Here is an 18,289-nt window from a genome sequence, read left to right on the forward strand (position 1 = left end):
TCTGAAAAGCCTGGGAAATGAAGCCAGGTCATACCTTGGGGTTTGGAATTCTCCTCTTTGGCATTGCTCTCAGTCCATGGGTTTCACCATAGGAAGATGATAGTTTTCCTTTATTTGTGCTTAGCTAACTGTTGGATTTTTGTTCTTTGTCCTTGGGTTCTGCCTTGTCAGTTACTAGAAAGAGAGAACTAGAACATCAATTTTTTTTTTCTCATGTCCTTTAATACTTTGTCATATATTGCAGGGGAAAAAAAAAAAAGATACAATTAATTTCTCGGACTATTCATTGTGACATAGAATATATGAATGTACATTTGAAAGATGAGCACTGCTCTTCTTTTATACCCAGTGTGGCTGTGATTTTAAAAGGCTATATATATGCAGGAAGTAAAATCCTGTTCACAGGCAATACCCATATGGCCTCTTTGATATTAAAAGAATAATGGAGTCCTGAATGAGTAGCTGGTCCTTTTGTCACTTCTGAATAAAGAAAACTTCTACTTACCTTTATCAGCAGCCTCTGGCTTTCAAGACTGGTATTCCTAATATTTCAGTTGTATCAATGTGGATTAATTTTTTATCTGGGTTCAGCAAAAGAAAATTCTATTGATGTCAGCTGCTCTATAGAATTTCTTACTTCTTTGTAAGTTATTATTCCTCATTGCCTACTTGAGAGAGGGCTCAACAGTTTCCTCAAAATACGAAGAAACTAATGATATATTGAAGGTTTATTATTTTGCATATCCAAGACTAAAAAGATGAATGGATGACCTTGTGTTTTTGTCCTGTTTTTTTTTTTATTTCCATACTGTTAAATCCATTTAATTATCACATCTTTTTTGCTCTCTACGTATCCAATTGTTTGACTTGCTTTCTTTTCAAGTGCCATATAGTTTTTCTAACCTGACTTGTGATAAATGTTAAATGTTTCTTTCTAGAGACCAGTAAAAGAAAAGATGTGAAGCCTCCAACAGCCTTAAAAGAAAAGGGTAATGTCTTATCATTAAGTGGTTGGCAAATAACCAGTTATCTGCTGGTACAGAGTGTTGGTGTAAAGGAACTAAACCTAGCTGCTTCTCATTTAATAGATCTGATATGTCAAAAGGAGCAGTTTCTGACATGATTCAGAAATAATAAATTCATGACCCTTCTTACTGTGGTGTTCTTTAACTGCTGCATGACCTGCACAGCCAATGTTAAAGTAGGAATGCTAATCTATTCTGATTGAATTAGTAACAGAGCTGTTACTGAATTCACATCAGGCTGAAATGATAGGCTGCACAGGAATGAGTACATGGTTTGACCTACAGAAACTTTGCCAGCAAATTTAGAGGGAATTATTTTTGGTTTGCTTCCAAATCTTACACTGAACCTTTTATTGAAGTAAATAGAAATTTTAATTATTAATACATCTCTTTTGCACATCTGGTCGATCTGGTGTTATAGTACCAGTGAGGACAGTGTGGACTTACAGTACTAACTTTGTCCTTCCATTTCTGTGTTCAATTTCTTTTTCAGACTCTTCAAAAGGAAAAGATATTAAGGCTTCAAGTAATACTAAGGAAAAAGGTAACAATCTCAAGTTGAACTGAGCATAAGATCCAGCTCAGAAAATAAATCCATTGTGCAAGTATTCACAAATGAAATCCTCATTTCTTTGGTTAGCAATCCCTAAATATCCTTGAACAATATCATTTGCTGCTGAACATTTTTTTTACCTGGCTGACAAGTGACAGACACATATGGGGCTATACAAGCAAGTTGTAGCAGTGGTATTTTAGAGACTCCAAAGTTAAAAGGACTTATTTTCTCTTGATTTTTTTCTCATTCTTTATATTAAAATTTGTCATTTCACGTTTCATTTTAGTTCTCTTCTATAATACATTATTTGATTGTACTTTGTTCTCTCTTCTTACATTAAAGTATCAGTACTAGCCATCAAAAAAAATCCACTACAGTTTATAGTACTTCTAAAATACTAGGCTTTTCTTGGCAATGATAACACAGTAATTATAATTAACTAAGTACATTCAGATTTATTCATATGAACTAAATTCAAACAAAAGTTTGTTTTACTTTGACACTATTTACATATTGATTAAATGCCACTTGTTCATTATAAAACAGTCTCCCAGGTTAAATGTGTAAATAATTTAAGATGAATAAAAATATGTAATAACTTGTTAGCTGCTAACGGTCATTTGAGTCACAGGAATATAACAGTCAATCTTAAAATCTTCCAGTCAGTTTTGAAAACTACTTCAGATAACTGAATAATACTACTTCCTGTTTTTAGGTTTTCCCTAAAATTTGCTAGAAAGTAATATTTTCTCTGACAAACTTATGAAAGATAATATCTGCAAGGTTTTAAGTGCAGTTATTTCACATAGTATATAGCAGAATAGTAGCATTGCTTTGCACAGTTGTATAATTCTGAGGGAAAAATAAAGGCTTAAGTGCTACAAAAAAAAAGTGTTATCGAGAGCAGTGCTGTTGAGAAGGACTTGGGGGCACTGGTGAATTAGAGGTTGAATATGAGCCTGCAATGTGTACTTGCAGACCAGAAAGCCAGTCATATCCTGGGCTGCACTAAAAGAAGCATGGACAGCAGATGGAGGGAGATGGTTCTCTCTATCTATTTCATTTTCATGAGACCCCATCTGGAGTTCTGCATTCAGGTCTGGGGTCTCCAGCACAGAAAGGACATGTGTTGGAGTGAGTTCAGAGGATAGGCACCAAGATAATCAGAAGGATGGAGCACCTTTCCTCTGAGGAAAGGCTAAGAGAATTGGAATTGTTCAGCCTGGAAAAGAGAAGGCTTTGGTGTGACCTAACTGCAGCCTTCCAGAACCTGAAGGAAACTTACAAGAAAGATGGAGAGAGACTGTTTACCAGGGCATGTAGTGACAGGACAGGGAGAAGGGCTTCAAACTGAAGGAGGCTAGATTTAGACTAGATATTGGGAAGAAATTCTTAACTGTGAAGGTGGTGAGGCACTGGAAAAGGTTGTCCAGAGAAGCTGTGGGTGACAAATCCCTGGATGTGTTCAAGGTCAGGTTGGATGGGGCTCTGAGCAACCCGGTCTAGTTGAAGGTGTCCTTGCCCATGGCAGGCGGGTTGGAACTAGCGGATCTTTCAACCCAAACCATTCTGTGATTCTGTGATGCTATGATGCTATCATCTTATGGTTCTATGACTCTATTAAAATATACAAGGGCTTAAATATTCTGAAATTCTTAAATTTTTAAATTACAATTCTTAAATATTCTGAAACCCTTTGCAGTAGTCAAAGTACATGAACCTCAATTGTCAGTTCAAGGTCAAAGACATTAAAAAAATGGGTACACATTATTGTACCATTTCATTTAGTTTACTTTGGTGAACAAGGAGTAATAACCCTTTCACAGAAAGGGTTGTCAAGCATTGGAACAGGCCACCCAGTGAAGTGGTGGAGTCACATTTTCTGAAGGCATTCAAAAAAATGTATGGATACGGCATTTGAAGACCAGGTTTAGTGGTGAGCATGGTGGTGGTGCTAGGCTGACAGTCAGACCTGATGATCTTAGAAATCTTTTCCAAGCTTGTTCTATGATCCTAACAGTGGGTGGCTTTTTGTGTATTGATTATTGGTTTAATACAACTTGGCTTTTAATTTTAGTCTTGAGGCAAGCAAGGCCTATGGTCTTCCTGCTAGGTTCTTGCAACATATCTAGGAAACGTAGTTAGATAATGAAGAGTTAAACATTGAATAGACCCTTAAGTATTTGACTATTGAGCTTACAATTTAGTTTCTTCTCTAATTCTTATCTTCAGCTCTACCTAAATATTTCTGATTGGAAGATCAATTTATTTAAATTTAAGTGATATTGAAAATAAAATACTATTTATTTCAAAAGATCAAATTTTGTAAAGAAGTAATATATGTCTGTAAAAGTGTTTTAGCTGCAGTGTTAATGAATTATCTTCAGTCAAACCCCCACCCAACTATACAAAGAATAAGGACTTTATTAATTGAGACACTGGAACAACTGGGGAATAACAGCTCCTTTCAAGTTCCAAATGGAATTATTTCAAGAAAGGACATGTTTATTTAAATATTGTAGCACTTCATGGCACTTTAAATATTGTAGCACTTTGACTGTATATGAAGTGCTTTATACTCATATACTTGAAAAAGAAAGTCCGTTCCCAGAAGTGATTTTTTCTTATAGTAAAATTAATTACTTCTTCCTATAGTAGCTGATAAAACAAAAGCAAGACTTTGCTTATACTGTATCAGTAGAAAATATAAGCTGTGTTCCCAAGTGAAGTTTCATATCACATAGATTTTTTCTACATGGTCTAACTTTTTAATCTATAGATTAAAACACTGTAAGAAACATAAAAGATTCTGTGCTGTTGTGTTATTTTACAGACTTATAATTTCCTGCTTGTCAAAACACAAGAAGTGTGATCTGAATGTTTAGTGCAGAGTGCATAACTGGACTGCAGTACAAGATTACGTCAGAGATACGTGTGATTATTCTGATGAAGAACAATGGCTCGGATTAAGTCTGAATTAGAATTGATTGAAGTTTGTACTAACAATAGGATATTTGGATGAGCAATGACATAATCTAGTGGAGACCAGTCGTGCTGAGTTTGCACAGCCTTTACTACCTTCCCAAGTGAGATGAGTACTGTCTACTTCAGTTATTCCTAGTGGCTTGTGTACGGCCTTGTACTTTTGGATGCACCTTTGGATGCACTTGGTGCCTTGCACAGCTAACTGAGAACAAGTGATATGTCACAGCTGTGAGAGCATTTCTCTTTAACTGGCTCTATAAGAACTTAAAATATTTGGAATAAGTGCTGTCAGACAGATGATCAGGTCAACTGACTTCTAAGTCTTGTGCACAGTGGCTATTCTGAGTAGGACTGCAGATCCATCAAGGCTCCTGAAACAAGATTGCAACAGAAAAGTTGAGTGAGAAAGTTGAGCTTGAGTGGGAAGATCTCAGGTTGCACATGTGTGCATGGTGATGTCATCTTTGTGTTTATAATAGGATTCAGTAATTTTCTAATCATTAAAGTTCACGACACAGCAAATTTTACACCATCTTACTTTGAAGGCACTACAGCTCAGTGGCTGCAGGTTTTTAAAAGTTATTTCTGTCTTTTCTGTTTTATGTGACAAGTTTCATACAAGTGCAACATTTCCAAAAGCAAATACAACTAACTCAGTGACACTGAATACGCATGACAAGACATTGACATTTTGTCAGAAGAGTGTAACCCCAACTCGTAAAGTGGCTTCAAGCATTCATGTGGGATGCTGCGCATCACTAAACCTCTCCTTCTTAACAGTGATAAGTGACATGTCACATACATCAGGCAGACAGTTTGAGAAAAGTCTCTATGGGGAAAAGTATTCCAGAAATTTTGTGGCCATTGCCCTGTAACAAAGGGCAAACATGAGGTCACTTTTATGAACATTGGTACTTTTTTTAGTCAACTGAGAGTACATGGGGAGCTTCTTTAGAGGACATCTCATGTAAAACTAGCCAACCAAAAACACCTTGAGAAACAGCAATGTTTTGATTACCATTTGCTACTTTACAGAAATCTGTGAAATCCAGTGTAAATCGCATTAATATAATTGGCCACAGTGTTATGATAAATACATTTTTGAAATGTGAAATTTGAATTCACACATATTCAATATAGAATTGCAATAGAAAATCCTGAATAATAGAGAAGCAAAATGTAAGGTAGATGTATTTGGTGTCTAAAAATTGCAGTATCAACCCATTCAAATGGTCCAACCATTACAGAACATCATTGCTGAACATTCTCAGTAAGAAATACTTCACAAAAATACAGGAGCTTTAAAAGCCAGACACTAAGATAATGACATATATATATATATATATATAACAAATACTGAATTGTAGCAGGTGGTATAAAATTCCCATTGTGAATCAGCACTTCTCTGTAAAAAATCTCCACTAGACATTAGAAAGTAAGAGAAAAAGATCAGAAAAAAGTCATACATAATGTGAATGAATACCATTTTATAAAAGGAAAGAGTTAAAAATTTAATTTCAAAAAACAGAATACATAAAGATGAGGCATGTTTTATAGCAAACTACGAAGTGTAACATTGTATTATGCCTTGATACTTTTTTTTAATTACTTTTTCTTAAGGAAAGTAGTCAAGCTGAATAAGTAGCATCTGCATTTGTATGTAGAAATACCCAAAGCTGGAAGCAGTACTCCAGATGGGCTCTCACCAGAGCAGAACAGAAGGACAGAATCATTTCCTCCAACCTACTGGCCTTGCAGCTTTTGGTTGGCTTTTGGTCTGGAAACACACATTGTATGGTCATGTTGAGCTTCTCATCCACCAACATCCCCAAGTCTTTTTCCTCAGGGCTACTCTCAATCCACTCTCTGACCAGACTGTACTTGTGCTTGGGATTGCCCTGACCTACATGCAGAATCTTGCACTTAAATATTCTTAAATATTTTAAAACAGTACATTCTTCTCAAGCTATGAACAGATGGACAATTTATGCTGAGATGGGTAAAGACAGTATCAAATCAGTGAATGCCAGATGCTTTGCTGTAGCTGCCTACATTAGGTGGCTTTCACTTCAGCACAACAGCATGAATATGAACAGTTATTACAGAGTACCTGACACATGGGATGAGTCTTCATTTGATCTTGTTTTAACTTAACTTACATGATTATAACCAAAATAAATGTAAGAACTCAGCAAAATTTCCATCACCTTCAGACAAATCATTTATTGTGTCAGGGCAAATACACTTTAATTACTCCAGAGCTAATCAGAAATTTAAAATTAGTCAGAAATTTGGTGAAATCATAATTAAACTCAGAACAAAACCAGTTATCTGGAAAATCACAGAGATTCTGTCTGCATGGTATCTAGAGAAGGAAACGATGTCTTAATAATAAGTGTTTTCAAGATATTAATAAAGCAATAAGCATAGCATTTATGGAATGGTTTAAATAGGTCTTTGGAAAGTTCCAGTATGGGAATTACTGCAGAAACTAAATAGCTGCTGCCCAAGACCTACAGTATTCAACATTCAATATTCATTAATTAACAGGAAAAGATAGAAATAGTAATATAATGAAATTTTCAGTTGACAAAATTAGTTCAAGAATTCAGGGTCAGAAGGGGTTGTGATACATTGAATTTAAATGGTGAAAACAGACAGCATGATGACAAAGACAATTTAGTGTTAATAAATACAATATAATATATAGTGGAGGGAAAATATTAAAGAATAATTTATCTCTAAACTAATTTTGTGAATTCATGAAAGGACCTAAGCAGTACTGCAGACAAGTCTGTGAAGAACTTTCTTCCATGTATAAATGTATTAGGAAAAATGCATACAAAATTTTAAAGCTATTGAATAAATCGAAAATGCATCTTGCCTAGAGTGTTGTGTACAAAATCCTAGCATGATAATGTGGCACTGGAGTGGGCTAGGAAAAAGCAACAAAATCAAAGAGAAATAGGAAAGATTCAAGATTCCCTTTGAGGTTAATTAGTATGATCATGATAAGACTGAAAATCACAAATCTAAATCAAGGGCTCTTTAGAAATGACACAGAGGAGCTGAATATCTTTATGAAAATGCGGTTTTCATAGCCAAAATTTTCATAATTTATTGTAAATATGGAAAGAAAGTTAAACTTCATGTGTCAAGACGAAACCAATTGGTTCTTATAAGAAAATAAAGGGAGAATTTATGGAAGAAATCAATTCTATGATGGTATTCAGACTAAATATCTGTTACTAGCCATGGCTGGGTCATAAAGCAACATGGAATGGACTATTGTTGAGCAGAAAACAGTGTTTCCACAGTGCCATAGTTTTGTGACCTTTCCACCACTGGAAATTTACCTTTATTTTCCCACCCTATATAAAAAATATTAACATGGTTTGTAATGATTTCTTTACCCATTTCCAAAATCTAAAATACAATAATGCTCACCTCTGGTTTCTGAAATAGTTGTCAATCTGGATTTATGATTTCTGAAAATGGTATATGTATTCTTGATAAATGTATTTTGCTTTGTATCATGTCTATATTAACTGGAAGATTGGATCTGGATAGATGTAGGGAAGGCAGAGTGTGATTTAAGACTGCTAATGTAATTCTCTTTGAATAGCTTTGTGCTTAAAAATTCCTAATTCAAGAACTAGGTGACAACTCTCATCAATACAGTGCAAAAGAAGTTGACTTAAGAATTTGTTCTTTCTCCACACAGCCAAGACCATCTCTCGTATTAGACCATCAGATTTTCTAGTACATCATTCTAGTTTATTTCATGTCCTTCCCTGCCCAGCTACAATATATTACCCAGTAGGTTTTCTGGCTTTTTAACAGCTGGAAACCAAATTCTTTGGGTAATCTTTCCATCTCTTAGCTGCATTTCAGATTCAAACACATTGCTCAGCTTCTGAAAGAGCAATGTAAAGGATGGTGTCCACGCTCTTTTTCATGTATTCCTTGTCATTTTATTGTGGAGTAACAGGAGCAATGCTATTGGCAACAGTGGTCAGAATGAGATCTCTTCTTTCTCTTAGGATTTGTAGAGTATTTGCAAAACATTCCATAAGAAAAACTGTGGTCAAGGTGAAAATTCCAAAGGATTTCAAAACAGGATATAATAGCATAATTATAAAAAACTATCCAGCCATAAGTGCAGTGTCAGGTATGGATGGACTTGGCTCTGCCTGTGCTTGCCTCAGGAGCGGAAGCACATTGAGTCACATCACATAAGCTGGCAGGACAGAAGTCAGGAGGAGCCCAGAGGTGCACTGCACCTTAACCTATACACCCTTCCCAGAGTCTTGATATTTGGGGTTTCTGTTGATTTGAGAGTCACTCCAACACACATAGTAACCATGGTGGTAGTGGACCAAGGGTTGGACTTGATGATCTCAGAGGTCCTTTCCAACCCAGCTGATTCTATGATTCTGTGATTCAACTGGCTTTGTAAGTATGCCTTTCAAAAGCAGCTTCTGGAGGTAAAAGCTACTAAATCTGCTTTAACAACAGTTTCTGAAAGGCACGCTTCACAGCTTTGATACACACATTGCCTAGGAAAGCAAAGTGATTGCAGAGGGCCAGTTCCTGGAAACCCCTTGCCAGTTTTTTGCTTATTCTAGTCATGAAACCTTTTTTCTACTGCTGGGCACATTCTTGAGATGCTTAAATTTATTTAATTCTCAAAGGGGAGTAAGTGGCAGAAAACACAATAATCTCTGAAATCAGACTATTTTTTGCCATAGACCGTTGATAGATGGCATTTCAGTAAATCCAGCTTTAATATTTTCTTTTTTTAATCTCTTTTGTCCAAACGTACTAACAGTTTAAAATAAAATGCTTTCGCATTTCAAGAACACTAAAGAGCCAGAGATCAGCACCCAAATCTTAAATGCACACATTGAAACTACTAGGGAGTGTCTACTCCCTCCCCTGATATCATGACACTTGATTTCTGTCCTGCACCAGAGCACATTTTCCAGTGAAGAGCAGAGTTATGCCTCTGCTTGCTTTGTTTCCAGTTCCAGTGCCACATCAGGCCCACTCATACTGGCAGTATGGTGCCAAACACCCTTTTCAGGGAAGTAAGAACTCTGAATTTTAATTTCGCTGTCTTCTTTTGCCTGCAAATACTAGCCAAAGGCGGAGACTTACTATGACGACTTCTAACAGACATTTGAAAAGTGACATCTGTAACTATATTTTTAGAAGGTTCAGTCTCATAAATGTAGGTTGGGGAACAGGTTTCACATGGACTTAGGTACAAGTTTGGCTCAGCTCCATCAAGGTTGCATAAGTAATCTGTAAATGCAGGTAACTCCCATTTTTGACACCTCAGCTCTTTTAATAAAACATTAGGTTTTCACAGTACCCACTGCAAATACATGCAATGTTTTATTGGAATATCAGGCTGAGTTTTAGGGGACTTCAATTCTGTTTCCAGAGTTTGAACACTGATCACACAGCATAGCTTCTACTGGGGAATCGATTACCAATTTGAAGTTGTTTAAACTGGGTTTAAAGTACCAGTTTTTTCACAGTCTCTTTCCCATCTTCCTTCCTACAAAACTCATACTATGGGATTTGGAGGTGGAATTGCTGGATGATCAGGTCTTGTAATTCCCCATGTTAGGCAGAGTCTTAGAAATGTGAATATAACTTCAAATGTACTTTTACTACTTATTTTATGCAATTTTTTATGACTAAAAGTTTTAATAGTAAAAATGCACATATTTCTGTTGAACTGATGATGCTTCCTGACTTTTCTCCATACTTCCCTTGCCCCTTCATGCCTTCCCATTTCAGTCTATCCGCTTCCTTCATTGTTGATTTTGAAATATTCACTCTGTGACTATCTCACAGTACCGATGTGTGAGAGGGAGGATGACCATAATTGAAACTACATGAGAGAATACAGAAAGCTGAAATTTGCCCTCATCAATAGCAGAGCTGGGTGTCTGTGACGAAACACTTCAGTTTTCCTCACCTGGCAAAGAAATTTATTCCTGTGTTGCATAATGTATATATGATTTGGGATATGTGCAGAAAAGGATCATATATAGGCATTTGAATTTGTTTTACTGATATTCACTATTATTAGCTTCGATTGTGAAAACACATTGTTTTTGTTTCTATTTCAGTTGCAGTGAAAAAGGAGGGGGAGAAGAAAGGTAAATCAATATTTTCCCTTGACTGACTTTCAGACTGTGACTGCTGTGAGAAATGTTTCCTTCGTTCAGTGATACAATTGCGATGACATACACCACCTCATGTGCCACCATCAGCAGACTTTATCCGCTCCTACTGTGATAACACAGTTGTCATTTCCAGTATTGCAACTCCTTGTTAAAACAGGCCAACACAGCCTAATATCAGACACTTCATCATTCTGACTGGGAGGAGAATGAGAGGCCTTTGTTATCACGTTAGGATTTGTCAAAGAGAACAAAACTTGCAGTGCACCATGCATGCTGACCTGGCTGTTTGTTCTTTGCAGAAGCTGCTTTTCTCAGCCCATTTAATTTCCTCTTTTCAGATATGTATGGAGCTTGCGTGTAACCTTTTCTGAAGCTGTTCTTTGATATTTTAACAGATTAGTGGAAAAATTTGCCCTACATCAGAGACTAAAACATCACTTTTTTATGCTTAAAGATAAATACAATGTATTTATCAGACCCCAAGTATCTATTTATAGTGTTTTCTTTAAGAGTAAGATTTGTTGAGTTTAATTTTTTTTTAATTTTCTGATTTTATTCAAACAGCAAAAATAATTAAATATTACCACTAAGGTGATATTTTTCTTTAGGTTATTCAACTTTCTTGATTATGTGTTTATAAATCATATCTTACTCACTAAACTGGGCCATGGGCACATTTCCAGAACATTTCCACAGATTTCATAGGATTATTTGAGATTTAGATTTGATTTAGAGAGAAAAAAATTTGTTCTTTATTACTGAAGTTTACTGATGTGAGATTTTTTTGGGGGGGGGGGCAGTGGGGCATGGGTGTCTTTTACCATTTCAAAAACATCTGGAAATTTTGTGATTCACATAAGTGAAGAATGGAGCCAACCTTAACTGTCTATACATGAAGACATTTTCAGTCCTGCTAATTTATTATTTTTTCTGTTATCCCTATACACAGCTGTTAACTGAACTGAAAAAAAAAAAAATTATAGTCTCAAATGTTTAATCAGCTCATGAGTGAAATCTTGGCTGTGTTGACGTTAGTGGCAAAAGTCCCATTCATCCACTGAAGCCGAAATTTCACCTCATGTCTTTAACAGAATAATAAAATTCATTTGGGTTATCAAAAATGACCATGCCTAATAGGTATCAAGCTGGATATTTTGTCCAAAGATTAATTTGCAACAACTGAGGCATGAAAGGTAGCACATGAAGCAGGGAGAATCAGAAAATTGGCAGCTACACTTAACGCCATTGGTTTTCAGATCTCAAAATGCATGCTGTGTTTAAAAACATGGACTGTTACATCCTTAATGGAAAAAAAAGGGTGATGTAATTGTTAAGGGTGCTGCTTCTGCCACCCTTGCTACAGATTATGGGCCCATTCATTTACAGAAAAAAATCAAGAGAATTTGTTTTAAATACTTACTGCTTGGTCTTGGGTCATTTTTTACCAGTTAGGACTTTTTTTTTCTCCTTAGCCATAATCTTTCCCAACAAAACTGATTGAAAAATGCATTTTTAATGAACATTCTTTGAAGTTAGGTCAATTCTTCCATTTCATTTTCAGGTTTCTTTATTTTCTGCTTAAAAAAAAAAAATTCCTTTGATTTCCTAGTTGAAAGGATTCTACCAACATGTATATGTAGGATACTTTCAAGCCCCTGGCTCAGGATAGGTTGTATCTCAACTTGGTGGTTACCACCAACCTACTGTACAGAAACATGGAAGTGGGAACTGAAAGTAAGCTTTAGTCATTTTTATGATATCATCACTATTTATTATTGGACTAAACCACCTTCTTCTGGTTTTCTGAGATCATAACCAACATTGTCAGCAAGGAAGGTAGTGATTCTAGTGGGAAAAAAATTTTAGTCAAATGAAATTTTCCAGTTACCAAGGAAAACTGTTTCAGCGACGTCCCTGTCTTCATATCTTCCTCTGATATTCTCTTAGATATTCCCTAAACTGAATAACTAGACAGAATTAATAGGGTCTCTTCCAAAACACAATCATGTCATGCTTTAGCCTTCTCATCTAACTTCCTCCTCTCTGCAGGCCCAACATGGAAAATATTGCATGTTACTGGCTAACTCCTAATATGTAGATCAGATTTTATTTATTTTTGCTTATTCTGTTATCACAAGAAATTGCTCCAGGCTCCATGTGTATTCCTCTGACTGGCAATAAAAAAGGCTAGTGTTCGCAGGTTTTGCTTAAGGACACAGTATTTTTTGCACAGCTGCAAAAATCATAGAAGTAGCCAGGCAGTGGCTCTAAATTGACTGGCTCGTTATCCAAAATATATTGTGGTAGTAGCATGCATGGTTCAAATAGCACTTTACCATTTTTCATGTGAATTACACAGCACATAGACACTCTGCTCTACATGAAGCTTTCTCCAATTATTCTGTCTTATTCAAATACACATCTCTCATCTAGTAAAAAAAGAATAATGAGCAATCCAGAGTTACAAGCCATCACAAAAAGAGAAGATGGAATGATGCTTTCAGTCGATGGTACACTCTGTGCATAGCATAAATCAAATATGAAGGAGTTTGAAAGAGACAGAAAAGAACAAAATTTGGATGGAGAAAGCTTACGTATTTCACTGATTTCTCCAAATATGAGTGGTATTAAAAAGAACCTTAAGGCACAATTTATGCATGAAATCTAGGCATTCACTATTTCTATTTGAAAGGTTAGCTCTTTCAGACTTTGTGACCCAAGTCCTAGAAAACAGTCAACTTTAGCTTCCAGCATCATGTTATGCCTTCTTTCGATGTGTGTGGGATAGAGGAGCCGTCAGAGAAATGTGTAAGTGTTGTCAGATTCAAAAGGGCAAGAGGTAACAAACCTCCGTACGAAGAAGGCACTTCCTAAATTTCCCAAGAGCAAATCTGGCTGCCAGTACACAAAAATTTTTAACTCTTGCTCATAATTCAAAACCCTGTAAGTGAGGATTCGAGTGAATTAAAATAGACCCAAGTATTGGTGAAATAACATAAATCTCATGATCTTCAGAACATCTCCAGAAAACAATAGACAGAACTGTAACACTCTGTAGTATTTCAGCATTTTTTAAGGTTTAATTGCCTTTTTTAAAAGAAAGAAATATTAATAATTTTTGTTTATATAAACAAACATGGTCTTTTTATATTTCAACAATTTTTCATAATTACAGAGAGTTACAAAAGCCCTTTGTTTGGAATGAAGCTAGATTAGAGAAAATTTCAAGTTTTCCTAATTTTGCGTAAAATGAATTTTCTCATTTCAGTTCGTAGCTAGCATATCCTATTTATTTCTGACTAAAGAGCCCATGGACTGAGTTTGGAATGTCAAGCAAGCAACCTTCACAAGCTTAGTAATTTCTCTTTCCAGGTCAGGAATTCTTGTCTCGAAGACTCTTTATGTCTGTGGTTCTAGTGAAGCCAAACAGGATTTAATCATTGCATAATTTCTAAAAGTTACTTTTTCGCATGAGTACATGTAAGAACACTCTCACTGTTTAAAGTGAATCATGAACCTAAGTAGCCAGGAAGTTGGTTTAATAGGTTTTTGGAAACAAACAAACAAAAAAAACCAACACAAATTCATGTGACAAGTTTCATCAAAATAAATTGACAGGAGAGTGTACAGGATCCCTTTTAGAGACCTTTTTGCAATAAACACAAATGGGTGTAAAAAAAGTACATATAATCTGAGTGCAGCTGATATCAAACAAAAGGAGAAAATGGGCAAGATATGTACATTTAAGCTCAAACTACATATTTTTTTCAATCCAATAAAGTACAAGTTCTTTCAAGTATTCCTGGTAAATGTACCATATCCATGGCTTGGAAACTGCTGATCTGCATACAGAGTGTGGTATAAACTGGCCAAGCACAGCAGTATCCCTTTTCAATATATACAAAAATCAAGATCCTTTCCAAACTGAAGTAAAAAAGGGCTGTAGTGCATTTCAGAACTACTTAGCTTTGGAGCTGACCAGAAAAACTGGAAGTCAATAATCTTATTCATAAAGCAAATGGCAGCATGAGATTTTGGCTCAGCTGCAGATGTCACTGGTGCAACATGAATCACAGCTTCATTATGCAGTTTTTAATATGCATCAAAGGACAAGAAAGTGGATTACCTGATTCCATAACCTCTAAGTGTATTACACAGCCACCTAACAGAATTTGTGGTCCTAATCAGAGGGGGAAAAATCCCATAAACAAACCAAACCAAGACTAAAACAAACCAAACCAGTTAAATAACCAAAAACCCTGCAACACTATAAATACTTTTAAAATAATTTTCTTAAAATAGTTTCTGTATTGCTATTCTCCTGTTTTGACTAGCTGAGGGTAGGCATCTCACTTATGAGGTAACAATCATTGAATTAGCCACAAGATGGAGCCCAAAGGATCTTCCAGATGGTGGTTAACATTGCCTGCCTGCATTAGATCAAGAACTAAATAACGGTTTTACTGAATAATAGTTTTATTTACTAAATAATTGTTTTACTGAAGAACCCTTCACAGGAATCTTACAGACAACGTAAATCTACTTCTGACTAAAAATACTTTTAATGTAATAGATGACTATCCATGCATCAATGAACTTTGACTTTCCATGCTGAAGTAACAAACCCCCAGCATTTTCAAGGAATATTGACGACCAGAGAATTTATATGAAATATTGAAATGGATCTGAAAAGTCTACATCAGTTAGCTCAAATTTGCTTGACCTCTGTTTACCTTGTCTCAACTATCTTGAGGGTTTAAATAATTTATGTCCATTTTACAGGGTTATGTGAGACCTAATGATCTGTACAACATCTAAGTGATGAACAGATCTTGAGGAACTAGATTCATGTACTTTCCATGTTGTAGATATTTCAGTTAGGATAAGGAAGGACACTCCAGATTGTCCCCTCAATATAAGTAGAAAGCAGACAGAGGCATGAGTGTTGTAAAATCAAGTCTTTTCCCAAATTCATAAATTTTAGGAACATTTTTAGATGCTCAGGCTAATTTAATCATTAAGAAACATTAACTCATGCAAACATAGATGTCAAAATTTAGTCATCTAGGTTGAAGCTATTCACACTAGTCTCAGTTTAGAAGGAATGGAAAGACATTAGCATCTGCAGAGAGTGTTTCATCTGACTTGTATATCTGTCAGAATGCAATTACTTGCCCCCTGGAGATACTTATGTTTCTCACTTGACTATAACAGGGAACATAGTTTATGTTTAGTAACAAGAAAAGAAAAAAATGTCAATGAACATCAGGATGGTTTGTTGTTAATTATTTTAACAACTTTCCCTCTCTTTTAAGAATCTGACATTGAAAGAAAAGTGAGAAGGAGCGAGAAATTTGTAGACCTTAATTGCTGATTGAATATGCATTTTCATTTACTTACATGGAGGGATTAATGCAAATATTTAACCTAGAAATTTTAACATTAAGTTTCAAGCTCCGTGTTTATCTACCCGGCACCTCGTTTTCAATGTACTTACATGTAAAGGCATGTAAAACTAATGATGCTAACTTGCATCTATTTTTTTAAAAGATGACCACAATTTTATTCTCAATAGAATTTAACCTAAGCCTTAACATTGACTACAACTTTGTTATCGATCAAGGTAAAATTGAGATTACACTGTTTTATGTCTTATGTAACAACAAACCTGTGAAATTATTCATATTGATAGACCTGGCATAGTACTTCAATTGCAGTTATGATTACAACTTGTGTTAATCATTCTTACATGCCTCAAAGTACAACAGTAATTTATTCAGCCCCTACTATCAAGAACTGGAGCAAGTTAAACTATTTATTTAATGATTATGGAACAGCTGAGATTTCTGAAGAAAGAGTGCTCTGCGTAATTGTTGGCCTGTGTTTTTATGTTAGGAAAATACATGTATATTGGCATCATGTCAGCAACACTCACACCTGTCAATCAACATAATATGCTTAAACACCTGGATACCCATATAACACATGGTTAATTAGCTAAACATTTCCCCATGCCATCAAGTATTACTTTATTGTTCTGCACGAAGATGTCTGACAATGAACACTCAGAGGTATTCTTGTCAGATGCAATTCCAGAATGAATGGTTCTTCTAGTGCTAATCTAAATTTCTTTTTTTATCTATGCAGATATCTTTTTCAGAATGTGCTCTTACAGAGTTGTAATTAAAGAAAAAACAGTGAGCAGCAGCATTTCATGAGGAACAAAGATGGCTCAGGATGTTATACTTGTAGAAGTCAGTCAGCCCTCTGCTTTAATCACCATGTTAATTTGGGTAGCACACTAGGAAAAGTACATCTTTGCAAAAGATAACTGATTTTTATTGTTCACTATTCTTAATATCAACTAATCTTTGCTCCAAATTTTTTTCTAGATTTTCTTAGTCATCCTATTCTTTTCTAATTGACAATTATTTCACATTTACTCAATAACGTATGCAAATATATTTCCAGACGTTATTATGCTTTTACAAATCCAGTCATAGATAAGAAGGAGCCCAACAAAGAAGTTCATATTCAAAGTATTTGCATGGAATCTGGACACACCACAGTCTGTCTGATTTCGCTCAGTTAGCCTTTGTAAGTCAATATATTATTTCTGTTGCAATAAAGCATGGCCCAAGCTCGTCTATATTTTGCCGCAGTTATATGCAAACGGAAAACTGATATTTCTAAAAGTGAAAACTTATTAAACATATTCTTCCTCGTCTGTATGTTCCCATCCCACAATTTCAGGGAAGAGCACATGAAAACGTCAGAAGCTGAGGATATTGAGAGGAAGCTCTTCAGGTCTTTCACCACACGTGCCTAAAGATGAAATGCATTAATGCAGCAGATGTACCTCATCTTCATTTGACTGAAATTTTATTCTTTCCAGCTCCGTCGATAGAAGATTTTTCTTGCTGGGATTTTAAGACTTATAGTACTTTAAATATATAAGCTTTCAGTGCTACCATGCAAGATTGCTGTTTCAACAAGACTTACATTTCCCAGTGCATTTCTATTGTTTAAGTGACAAACTGGGAAACAGAGAAAGATTGGGATCATTGCTGACGGTCCCTGAAGGCATGCATCTCAGATTGAAGTTGAAGCAATTCCTCTCATTAAAAAGCATTTAAAAATGTTGGAAATGTCTGTACTTCTTTGCTACTTTTACTATATTTCCACCATGCTAAAGTTTCTCCCGTCCTCTGTCTGAACTACTTTTTTATTTTCCTAGTTATATAAAGTACTCTTGACCTGACAGTTAAAAATAAGTCTTAAAAAACAAGTTGCTCCAGACAACAGCAGCAAAATCCCCTAAAACCGAGTGTCAGCTCATTTTTCACTATGCTGCCCCAAGGTATAAAGCAAACCAAACAGCAAGGACACAAACATGCTAACTGTATGAAAGCAGATAGATATCTTGGGCCAGGCTGCTCTGGTACTGGAAATAATTGTGAGAAAGAACTGTGAGAGCAGCCTGACATCTTTTTTTGGTGGAAAGAGGCAATATGATCAGT

General features: G+C 35.6%; 1 long non-coding RNA gene across 1 annotated transcript; it reads left to right on the forward strand.

The window, feature by feature from the left end:
- Nucleotides 1-936: 936 nt before the first annotated feature.
- Nucleotides 937-17,917, forward strand: LOC114068166. The gene is made up of 4 exons (XR_003573519.1): nt 937-989; nt 1,519-1,569; nt 10,713-10,742; nt 17,523-17,917. It is a non-coding gene; the product is annotated as an uncharacterized LOC114068166 (long non-coding RNA).
- The last annotated feature ends 372 nt before the right edge of the window (nt 17,918-18,289 follow it).

This window comes from Empidonax traillii, unplaced genomic scaffold (genome assembly GCF_003031625.1).
Source record: "Empidonax traillii isolate 1590-97213 ecotype Southwest subspecies unplaced genomic scaffold, ASM303162v1 scaffold1007:size422511, whole genome shotgun sequence".
Lineage (NCBI taxonomy): Eukaryota > Metazoa > Chordata > Aves > Passeriformes > Tyrannidae > Empidonax > Empidonax traillii.